The sequence below is a fragment of the Mirounga leonina genome, unplaced genomic scaffold (assembly GCF_011800145.1).
Source record: "Mirounga leonina isolate KUSES-001 unplaced genomic scaffold, KU_Mleo_1.0 Mir_129, whole genome shotgun sequence".
NCBI lineage: Eukaryota > Metazoa > Chordata > Mammalia > Carnivora > Phocidae > Mirounga > Mirounga leonina.
The window spans coordinates 38168941-38178565 of NW_023270323.1; the positions used below are offsets into that span (position 1 = coordinate 38168941).

Consider the following 9625-nt stretch of genomic DNA (forward strand, 5'->3'; position numbering starts at 1 on the left):
TTGAAATTCTCCTGCTGAGTGCTCCTTATGTTAGAGGAGGTTGGCTATCTATATATAGGATCTATATACATATAGGAATCGACAGGATCAAGAAACATCCGAGAGAATCTCTATCCCCAAACCCCTTATTCTGTCCTTGTTGCCTGAAAGGCCACAATTGCAGAGGCCTTCCTTACTATTCACCAGGATCTCAACCAGCCCTGGCTGAGGGGAGGTGGGGTATAAGTGGGGATGGAAGACAAAGAAGAAGGATTGTGAGCTCGGTGGGATATGGAGGCAGTGGGGGTGGGGAAGGTGCTAAAAGAAGGAAAAGGCAAGAAATCGGAGCTTGAGGAGGTAATATATATTTTCCTTCCTTCACAGTACTGATGGGGGCAAATTATCATGGCAGGAGATGAGAAGAAGGCAGGGATGGATGTGAAGACCTTTATCTGCCAGACTAAGGAGTTTGGGTTTTATCTTGTAGGTAATTTACCAAGAGAGCCTATTCAAATTCACATGAATCATACTTAATACCAAATATTTTGATTATTTCATTACAGACTAAGTAATCCCTGCCTTTGTTCACATTTTCCCTAATAGTGACAACAACAGCAACAACAAATACTGTTTGAACAGTCACTATATGACCGACATTGTGGTAAGAGCTTTGCCTATATTAGCTCATTCAATTCTCCCCAAAATCTATGCTGGAGGTGTTGTTAGTACTCACTTATCATGCAAGAGGAGAGTAGAGCTTTGGGATATTACTTAATTTGTTCAGAAACACAGCTGGTGTGTGCCATACCTAGGTCAATCCACTTGACTCCACAGTCAATACTCAAACCACTGTGCTACATGACTTTTCTAGCCATGGCTATTTGCTCCTTCCCTCTGCCATTTCAGATGCTTTTCATCCTTCGAGGCCCATTTCAAGTTTCCTTCATTTACTTAACCAATATTATTGAGCACTTTCTGTGTGTATTGTGTCCTTGTCCTCCATAGAACTTTCCCACACTGATTTCTATCTTCTTTAAACACCTTTGAGTCTTGAAGGTAGAAGGTGAATCTTAATATGAATAGATTTGTTTGCTAAGTGTTTTCAGTGGGTTTATTTTGTTTTCTTTCCCCAAAGATTTTAAACAATTACTGGGTCAGGATCAAGTCTTTAAGGTCCTCTTAACCCATCCAGTGGCTGCATTTTGAGGAAAAAGAAACGCACATGTGTGGATCTGATAAGTTCTGAGTGATATCTGGAGAAGAAGATGCCCCATAAGTGACGATCAGCTGTGTTTACCATTGAAGTCCACAGCAGCAAGCCAAGATAACTGTCGCAGAGTCTGTGGACAGAAGTTCATGAAGATCACTGCTTGACAGGTCAGGGTAAAGGTCCCTTTCTTTCAAAATATGTGAAGGGGCAGGAAACGTGTGCACCAGGTGTTTGTGTTCATGGCTGCCTGGGAAAGATAATTCTGTCTGTTCGATAAGAACATTGTGCTCTACACACCAGGTTGTTTTTCCAGCAGCTATTTTCTGCCTATAAAAAAGAGCATCGCTGGCTCTCAACTTCTTTCCGCAAATCCCTTGGGCTATAAACAATAACAAAAGGTATCTTATATTTATACAAAGCTGTCCTCGGAAAAGCTCAAGGACCCGAACGAAGCTTGTTTTCATATATGAGTTCTTATATAATCCCCAAGGGGAAAGAAGCAGAGGGTGACAATTCAGTTAGGAATGCTGTCATTCTCAGCTAACAAAACGGAAAAGTGAGTTCTACGGCGCAACGCACTGGCAGTTGTGACCAGAACAGGAAGTCCATCTTCCCCACTTCCTGTCCAGGGTTCTGCACACTGGGCCACACTGCCTTATCAGAAATCTGAAAGGCTGGAGGAGAAAGATTGGGAGAGAAAGCCCAGACACACAAGAAGAGATGCTGCAGTCTCGCTGTCTCTAGTGACTGCTGTCCCCCCTGGTCAGGATGCTCCAGCTCCTACACTGAGCGTCCCTCTTGTCCTTAGTAGAACCGATCCTGGGGAGAATTTCCATTACCCTCATTAGGAGTTATAGCTGAATCACAGTAGATTTTGGAGGTCTGGGTGGTTTGGGGAAGAAGAACCATCTGAGCAAAGGGCATTCTGTAAATATTTATTGAATGGTTGGATACAAAGATGAGTAAGGCATAAACTCTGCATTTAGTAAGTGCATCATCTAGCAGGGGAGATAAACACAGGATAAAAGGCTCTAGGTGCTGGATGAGTACAATATTGGAAAGGCAGTTACTTTTGACTGTGAATTTGAGTCAGGATGCTATCAGGCTGGGAGAGAGGCATTTTGGCTGGATCTTGAAGGATAAGCAGGAAGAGTTTTAAGGGATATCTTCTTACTGAGATGGTCACTATGTATTAAAATCACCTGAGGAGCTTTTAGAACATACCCCATCCTTAACTAATCAGATGAAATTGATCTGAGTGTAGCCTGGACATTAGTATTGTTAAAGAGCTCCCAGGTGATTTCACTGAGCAACCAGTATAGACAACCAGAGAAAAGGCATCAGCTTTGGAATTAGCTTGTTCTAGCACCCGGTGACCTTGAGCAAAGCCCACTGGGGAGTGTGGCAGTGTGAGTCTTCCACAACTTCACTGTTTGTTTCCTCCTACTTCTACCCACACCTGTGAGGAAACTCTGCCATGGGAGAGTCCCTCTTTGACAAACTTTCCTTGAGAGAAAAACTCTGGATTGGGAATCAGGAAATCTGCATTCCATCCCAGCTCTGCCACTGAGGTGCTGCGTGGGTGTGCTGAGTCACATAAGGAAAGAACAAAAACATTTAGAATTACCATTTGCAAGACATTGTGCTAGGTACCCTAGACATTTCTAGATCTCAATTACCCCATCTGTTGAGGTTTCGAGACCGATATTTCTAAGTCATAAAGTCTATTTAATAGACCATAACCAGAATTATTTTAAGAGATAGTTATAAAACACAGTAGAAAAACGGAGTGCACTGCATAGAGTAGGGCAAGTATTGCGTGGTAAAATTTCATTTTGGTTATTTATGCTTGTGTTTACTGGGTCATGATGTAAAATACATTTCACATTGTGGGTTGGAAGTTAAAAAGCTTAAGAGTGCTCGCTTTAGCAGCACATATCCTAAAGCCGAAATGATGCTGAGGAGATTAGTGTGGCCTCTTTGCAAGGATGCCATGCAACTTCATGAAGCATTCCATATTTTTTTAATGTTATATGATTTTTACCACATTTTAAAAAGTTTGAGAAATCTGGGATTAGATGTTCTTTATGGACACTTCCCTTCTATCCTATAGCCCATGACTACTCTAGCCTACTGAGAACTCTCCTTTCTGTGACCTCCTTTTACTTAGTATCATGTAATTCTGGCTTATCATTTATTTTTTTAAGGGGGAGGCAGTGTGGTGTAGTGGTTAAAAGCACCCTCTTGAGTTAGCTAAGTGTATGTTTGAATTTAACTTCTTCACTTGTTAGTTGAATGACCTAGAAAATGTACCCAACCTTTCTCCACCTTGTTTTTCATATAAGTGATAGCCCCTAGGACAAATATGGTTATATGATTAAATAAGAGGGTGTAGGTAAAACTCTTAGCAAAATCACCTTGTTCATAGAAAGTGCCCAGTGTATGGCAGCAGTGATTTGACTTCTTGTCCCACTCATTTTTTTTAAAGATTTTATTTATTTGAAAGAGAGAGTGAGAGAAGGAGAGAGCACAAATGTGGGGTGGGGGGGAGCAAAGGGAGAGAGAAAAGCAGACTCTGCTGAGCAGGGAGCTCAATGTGGGATTCGATTCCAGGACCCTGAGATCATGACCTGAGCTGAAACCAAGAGTCAGATGCTTAACTGACTGAACCACCCAGGCACCCCCCACCCCTCACTCAGATTTTAAGGCACAGTCTATAATTTCGTGCCTGGCATATACAAAATCATAAATACTGTATGCTTATCTGACTAGAAAAACAAGGATTTCAGCCTCAAGCAGAACCTAATGCCATTCTCTGTTGGCATGCCACATTACCATACAGGTCTTGGGATGAGAGACAGGGCATTCTGTGTGTCCTCTACCTACACATCTCTTCGGCCTTCTCCTCTTATATGGTCAGCTAGACCTGGGAAGGTAAAGCAGGGAGAGGCAGATCCTGGCTATGACTTGCTTCAAGGATCAAAGCAGCCATGACATTTCAGTGCCATCAAAATCAACAGATAGATGGAAACTCAGAATCTACTGTATCACAGACTGGGCATCTATCTGAGAAAGTTTCAGAAAGAAGCCTAGGACAAAGAAATGAGAAAGAGCTGGTGGCCCAAGCACTGAGAAACTAGGAATAAGATTCAGATATTATACCAGAATAAATGGCCATCATCAAACAGTCAACAAATAAGCCACCCACTAGGTCCTAATTGCCTCAGAAATAGGCTGGGAACCAAGACATTGTCTTGTAAATGATTCATTTCAGAAAGTGCCTACTAATCAATTACTAGGGTTTCTATAAAATAGTTTCTCCAGATTTATAGGTGGTGATCATGTGAATTGGATCATTGATTCTAGAATGAGATAAGCAGTGATACTGGTAACCTAATCTGCTTACTCCAAGTAGCTACAAAAAATTAGCTGCCCTTAGTGGAAGCCAGCTCATTACTGAGGAGTGAAAAGAAACCCATTCATCATGGCAGAGCCTCACACCAACCTAGTCTCCCTGGAGCTTTCAGCTATGCTGAGAAGATGTTGATGGAGAAGGGGATAATGACCCATAAATAGATGAGAAAGGAGCAGGGGGTGATAAGAAGGATTGAGGAAAGCCTCATGAGATTGCACAGGGTAAAAAATGGGCCTTAAAATCATAAGTATGTTAAAGTACAGTATTACAAGGACTACATAAATAGTATCACAAAGAATAGAATGGTTGAAAGTAGCCCTCAATGCTAGTGTGCTTTTTTCTGGAAGAAAACTTTGCTTGAAATTGGTGAAAAAGAAAAAATGTATGTGAATAACATAGCCTCACCTAAAAATATGTTGCTAACACAATGGTTTTTCAGGAAAGAAAAGGCAAGGATGCCTAGAAATAGCTGCGTCTAATCAGCCCCCATCCCAAGCAATCAACTGAAGTCCAGGAAATTCCATATGTAACCAGAAGAATAGACATCCTGGAGCATTTTGCCACAGTTAAGATTAGCGGAAACAAACCCCCATCAGCACTAGTAACAGAAAAGAACTAAAGGTGAAGAAACCACTGTAGGTCCCTGTGCCTCCCTTCTGGGAAGGTGGTGGCCTCGAGGTGAGAGGGATGGGACAGGGGCCGTTGCTGGGACCACACCAACAGCCCTTTGCTCTGAGACCACGCCTTCAATAGCAGCGCAGAGTGCTGTGTTTCTCCTGGGAAAATAATAAAAACAACGGTGGCTAGGGCTCAGCTTATCCTCCTGATTTATTCTAACAATCCTTTAAAAATGTTTGTTAACATAGCAATGGTTAAAGATAAGCACTTTTGGGGTCTTGTTTAAGAAATCCTTCTCTAATAAAATCTTTAAAAAAGGGGGTGGTGCCTGGGTGGCTTAGTCATTAAGTGTCTTCCTTTGGCTCAGGTCATGATCTCAGGGTCCTGGGATCGAGCCCCACATCAGGCTCCCTGTTCAGCCGGAAGCCTGCTTCTCCTTCTCCCACTCCCCCTGCTTGTGTTCTTGCTCTTGCTATCTCTCTCTGTCAAATAAATAAAATCTTAAAAAAAAAAAGAAAGAAAGAAATCCTTCTCTACCCAAAGGCTATAGGGGTCACTCTGCTGTATTTTCTTCTAAAAGATTCCAAGTTTTCCCTTTCACAATGAATTCTTCCTTCTCTATGGAAGTGAAAGCCACAAAGAGCACAAACCAAAAAGGAAAAGATATAGAAGCTTCACTTCATTGAAATTAATAACTTCTGCTTACTGAAAACATCATAAAGAGAGTAAAAAGATCAGCCATGAACTCAGAAAATCTTGATACTACATCTGACAAAACAATAGGATCCAGAATATATAAAGGATGCCTGCAACCTGTCCAAAAAAGGTCCAGAAAACGTGATGTATTTCAGAAAAATAAACATGATATAATTCACAAAAATAAATCAAGATACTAAAAGATTCTCAAATTTGAGGCATCTGGGTGGCATCCAACTCTTGGTTTTGGCTCAGGTCATGATCTCAGGGGATCGAGCCCCACGTCAGGCTATGTGCTCAACACAGAGTCTGCTTGAGATTCTCTCTCTCTCTCTCTCTGCCCCTCCTGCTCTCATGTTGTCTCTCTCTCTCTCTCTCAAATAAATAATCTTTAAAAAAATTTAAAAATTCTCAGGGTGCCTGGGTGGCTCAGTCAGTTAAGTGTCAGTCTTTGGCTCAGGTCATGATCCCAGGATCCTGGGATCAAGCCTGGTGTCGGGCTCCCTGCTCAGCGGGGAGCCTGCTTCTCCCTCTCCCTCTGTTGCTCCCCCTGCTTGTAAAATATATTTTTAAATACATAAAAATAAAAGATTCTCAACTTTGTTAATAATCAGGAAAATGCAAATTAAAAGCATAATGAGGTATCATTTTCTATCCACTAGATGGACAAAAAATTCAGAAGTCTAATAATACTAAATGTTGGTGAGGATGTGGAAAAACAGAATCTTATATACTGTTGGGACTGTAAAATAGCACAATTTCTTTGGAAAATAACTTGGTATGTCTAGCACAGATAAAGATTACATTTCTGTGGCCCAGCAATTTTACTCTTGGGTGTGTAAACTCTTGCAGGTGTGCATTAGGAGACAGGTATAAGACCGTTAATGAAAGCACTATCCATATTACCTCAGAGCTGAGCAAATATTGTTTGGGGAGAAATAACATTGTAGTCAATTATTTTTAAAAAGCAAGCGTATGATAAACACAAAAATCAGAAAAGTGAATGTTTGAGAAGGCAGGAGGATGAAAATTGGAGAGGAGGATATGGCTAATTGCAATTATATTTTTAATGTTGGGATCTTCTGTTGGCCAAGTGGGCTTATGTGTATTTCACATATTCCGTTGTAGGCACAGAATATTACATAATAAATTGCTTTTAATTTGTAAAAAAAAAAATGCGTGAACAAAGAACAAAAATTTCTAATGGCTCAGTGCCAAGAAAAGTGAGATCTTGGTAATATCAGTCTCACTAAAATATGGGGGTGGGGGGAAGGGACATATGACAAGTGATGGATTGCTCTCTGTCAGGGAGGGTCTGAATAATATGTGTTTTCCTGGAGCTCCTCCCAGAACATGGGCAGCTGGTCTTGTGACCAGGGCCTGTACCCAGGCTTACACCATATTACTCAGGTTGGCAAGTGGCCTGAGTGGACAAGAGGTGATCAGTATGGGGAAGACTTGCCACTTAGCACATGAATGTTGTATGTGGTGAGATCTATTTTAGATAAGTTTCCATGCAGAAAACTGAGGGCTGTTCTGGGATAAGGCCTTTGATCCACTATTGGGAATACTCTACTTTTTACCCTGATTACATAAATTTGACATTGAACTAAGGCTGTTTTTTTTCAATGGTTATCATTTTGAATTTTTATTCTAAAGACTCAATACTTGGGTCTTGGTGCTATTGGACTTTGTAACCACAGAACTACTCATATAGGTACAACCCTCTTTCTGTTGCTATTTGCATTTTTAATATTTTTGGGTTTTACCCACTTTCTTAAAAGGATTATAGTCAACCAATGGCAAGATTTTTCTAAAGCCCTGTTTTGTTCATCCTTAATGTCAAAACTTGGCAAAATGAGTGCTTGATAGGTTTTTTATTCCGAAAAAATTATAAATTCAAAGGAAGTTGAAAAAATAGTACAGAGAGGTCCCATGTACCCTTCACTCAGTTTCCCCCAATGATGATATCTTACGTAACTATGGAACAATATCAAAAGTAGGAAACTGACATTGCTGCAATATGTGTATGGTTCTATGCCATTTTATCACTTGTGTAGATTCATGTAACCACTACCAAAGTCGAGATGCAGAACTGTTCCATCATCACAAAGATCTCCCTTTATAGTCATACCCAACCCCTCCCACCGCCATCCCCAACCTTTGGCAGTGGCTAATCTGCTTTTTATTTTTATAATTTTGTCATTTTTAGAATGTTATATAAATGGAATAATTTGTTATATGACCTTTTGAGATTGGCTTTTTTCACTCAACCAAGTGCCCTTGAGCATAGAGTTAGGTCATGTTTTTTAATCTACTCTGCCAGCCTCTGTCTTTTAATTGGTATATTCAGATCACTTATATTTAATGTAATTATTGATATGTTAGGGTTTAAGTATGTTTTTATTTATTTTATGTTTTCATTTTATTTTCTTTCTATTGTTCAGATTGTAATTGTTCTATCTCCAAAGCACTAATTCTTTCCTCTGTCCTCTCTGTCATTGAGCCCATCCAGTGAGTTTTAAAATTTGGATTATTTTTCTAGTTCTAAAATTCCCATTTGGTTTTTCTTTATATTTTTTCTTTACTAAGATTTTTTTCCTATTTTTCATTTGTTTCAAGTATGTTTGTAATTGCTTGTTGAAGCAATTTTGTGATAGCTGCTTTAAAATCTTTGTCACATAATGTCAACATTTATATCATTTCTGTGTTGGCATCCACTGATTGTATTTTCTCATTCAAGTTGAGATTTTCCTGGGTTTTCCCCCTGGTTTTTAGTATACTAAGTAGGGTTTTTTTTTATTGTATCTTGGATATTTTGAATATTATGTTATTAGACTCATTAGAATCTTCTGTTTTAGCAGGCTGCCTTTGATACAGCGCTGGTAGAGGAAAGTGGGCACTATCTCACTGCTATCTGTTGGGGAGAAGACCAGGTTTTCCTCTTGGCTTCTGTGGACACTGAGAGGCATGGTATCTCATTACTGCTGGGTGGGGGTAGGAGATCAGACTCCTTACCAGGCCTCCACTGGTACAAGTTGGCTGGGAGGGGAAGGATCACCTTAATACTGCTCCCACTTGGCCTTTGATAATGGTGGTGGGGTCACATTTTTTTCCAAGGTGTTTCCCTAGAATACAATAGTTACTGTCTAAAAGTTTACTGTCTTGCTAGGTTGTTTCTCTCCCGGTCCTTTGTAGAGAGAATACACTTTGAGAGGACATTCTTTTTCTGTGCCCATTGGCACTTCCTGGTTGTCAGCTTCTCCAGCAGCCAGTCTGAGATAAAGCGGAAAAATAAAACCCAAGGCATTCACCACTGTGCCATTTCTTGGGTCATGAGGTCATTAGACAGTCTGCCTTCTCTCTACAGTTCAAGTCTTCTTATATTTCTTTTATATATAATGTTCAGTGATTTTAACTCTATTTGGTGGGAGTAATAGGGGGCAGTGTGTCTACTCCATGTAGACACTCCATGTGGGTAGTTTTCCTTTCCTTTCCTTTCTTTTCCTTTCTTTTCCTTTCTTTTCCTTTCTTTTCCTTTCCTTTCCTTTCCTTTCCTCTCCTCTCCTCTCCTCTCCTCTCCTCTCCTCCCCTCCCCTCCCCTACCTTCTCCACCCCTTCCCTCCCTTCTCCTCTTCTCTTCTCTCCTTTTCCTTCCTTCCTTCCTTCCTTCCTTCCTTCCTTCCTTCCTTCCTTCCTTCCTTCCT

The 9625-nt window shown here is 40.6% G+C and overlaps 1 non-coding gene across 1 annotated transcript; it reads left to right on the plus strand.

Annotated features, from left to right (window-relative positions):
• Positions 1-3105: 3105 nt before the first annotated feature.
• Positions 3106-3212, plus strand: LOC118010934. The gene has a single exon (XR_004679356.1). It is a non-coding gene; the product is annotated as a U6 spliceosomal RNA (small nuclear RNA).
• Positions 3213-9625: the final 6413 nt, after the last annotated feature.